A 2,500-nucleotide genomic window follows, 5' to 3' on the forward strand; every position below is an offset into this window, starting at 1 on the left:
AAAAATTACAAGATTCTGGGTTAATTTACGTATTTTTCTTGAATTTTAAGCATAATTTGACCTGACCTGACCCTAAAATGGCGTCATCTATATGACAGGTCTGGAACTTCATAAATGTCAAAAATTACAAGATTCTGGGTTAATTTACGTATTTTTCTTGAATTTTAAGCATAATTTGACCTGACCTGACCCTAAAATGGCGCCATCTATGTGTCAGGTCTGGAACTTCAGAAATGTCAAAAATTACTGTTTTTTCCTTTATTTTACATATTGTTTTTGAATTTTGGCGCCTATTTTAACTCAAAAATGGCGCCATCTATATGACAGGTCTGGAACTTCAGAAATGTCAAAAATTACAAGATTCTGGGTTAATTTACGTATTTTTCTTGAATTTTAAGCATAATTTGACCTGACCTGACCCTAAAATGGCGTCATCTATGTGTCAGGTCTGGAACTTCAGAAATGTCAAAAATTACTGTTTTTTCCTTTATTTTACATATTGTTTTTGAATTTTGGCGCCTATTTTAACTCAAAAATGGCGCCATCTATATGACAGGTCTGGAACTTCAGAAATGTCAAAAATTACAAGATTCTGGGTTAATTTACGTATTTTTCTTGAATTTTAAGCATAATTTGACCTGACCTGACCCTAAAATGGCGTCATCTATGTGTCAGGTCTGGAACTTCAGAAATGTCAAAAATTACAAGATTCTGGGTTAATTTACGTATTTTTCTTGAATTTTAAGCATAATTTGACCTAACTGACCCTAAAATGGCGCCATCTATGTGTCAGGTCTGGAACTTCATAAATGTCAAAAATTACAAGATTCTGGGTTAATTTACGTATTTTTCTTGAATTTTAAGCATAATTTGACCTGACCTGACCCTAAAATGGCGTCATCTATGTGTCAGGTTTGGAACTTCAGAAATGTCAAAAATTACTGTTTTTTCCTTTATTTTACATATTGTTTTTGAATTTTGGCACCTATTTTAACTCAAAAATGGCGCCATCTATATGACAGGTCTGGAACTTCAGAAATGTCAAAAATTACAAGATTCTGGGTTAATTTACGTATTTTTCTTGAATTTTAAGCATAATTTGACCTGACCTGACCCTAAAATGGCGTCATCTATGTGTCAGGTTTGGAACTTCAGAAATGTCAAAAATTACTGTTTTTTCCTTTATTTTACATATTGTTTTTGAATTTTGGCGCCTATTTTAACTCAAAAATGGCGCCATCTATATGACAGGTCTGGAACTTCAGAAATGTCAAAAATTACAAGATTCTGGGTTAATTTACGTATTTTTCTTGAATTTTAAGCATAATTTGACCTGACCTGACCCTAAAATGGCGTCATCTATGTGTCAGGTCTGGAACTTCAGAAATGTCAAAAATTACTGGTTTTTACTTTATTTACATATTTTTTTGAAATTTGGCGCCCATTTTGACCCTAAAGTGGCGCCATCTATGTGTCAGGTCTGGAACTTCAGAAATGTCAAAAATTACTGTTTTTTTCCTTTATTTTACATATTGTTTTTGAATTTTGGCGCCTATTTTGACTCAAAAATGGCGCCATCTATATGACAGGTCTGGAACTTCAGAAATGTCAAAAATTACAAGATTCTGGGTTAATTTACGTATTTTTCTTGAATTTTAAGCATAATTTGACCTGACCTGACCCTAAAATGGCGCCATCTATGTGTCAGGTCTGGAACTTCAGAAATGTCAAAAATTACTGTTTTTTCCTTTATTTTACATATTGTTTTTGAATTTTGGCGCCTATTTTAACTCAAAAATGGCGCCATCTATATGACAGGTCTGGAACTCCATAAATGTCAAAAATTACAAGATTCTGGGTTAATTTACGTATTTTTCTTGAATTTTAAGCATAATTTGACCTAACTGACCCTAAAATGGCGCCATCTATGTGTCAGGTCTGGAACTTCATAAATGTCAAAAATTACAAGATTCTGGGTTAATTTACGTATTTTTCTTGAATTTTAAGCATAATTTGACCTAACTGACCCTAAAATGGCGCCATCTATGTGTCAGGTCTGGAACTTCAGAAATGTCAAAAATTACAAGATTCTGGGTTAATTTACGTATTTTTCTTGAATTTTAAGCATAATTTGACCTGACCTGACCCTAAAATGGCGTCATCTATATGACAGGTCTGGAACTTCATAAATGTCAAAAATTACAAGATTCTGGGTTAATTTACGTATTTTTCTTGAATTTTAAGCATAATTTGACCTGACCTGACCCTAAAATGGCGCCATCCATGTGTCAGGTCAGGTCAGGTCAGGTCAGGTCAGGTCAGTTAATTTGACCTGACCTGACCCTAAAATGGCGTCATCTATGTGTCAGGTCTGGAACTTCAGAAATGTCAAAAATTACAAGATTCTGGGTTAATTTACGTATTTTTCTTGAATTTTAAGCATAATTTGACCTGACCTGACTCTAAAATGGCGTCATCTATGTGTCAGGTCTGGAACTTC

This window comes from Gnatocerus cornutus, unplaced genomic scaffold, assembly GCF_029298725.1.
Source record: "Gnatocerus cornutus isolate USDA-ARS CGAHR unplaced genomic scaffold, icGnaCorn1.1 ctg00000374.1, whole genome shotgun sequence".
NCBI lineage: Eukaryota > Metazoa > Arthropoda > Insecta > Coleoptera > Tenebrionidae > Gnatocerus > Gnatocerus cornutus.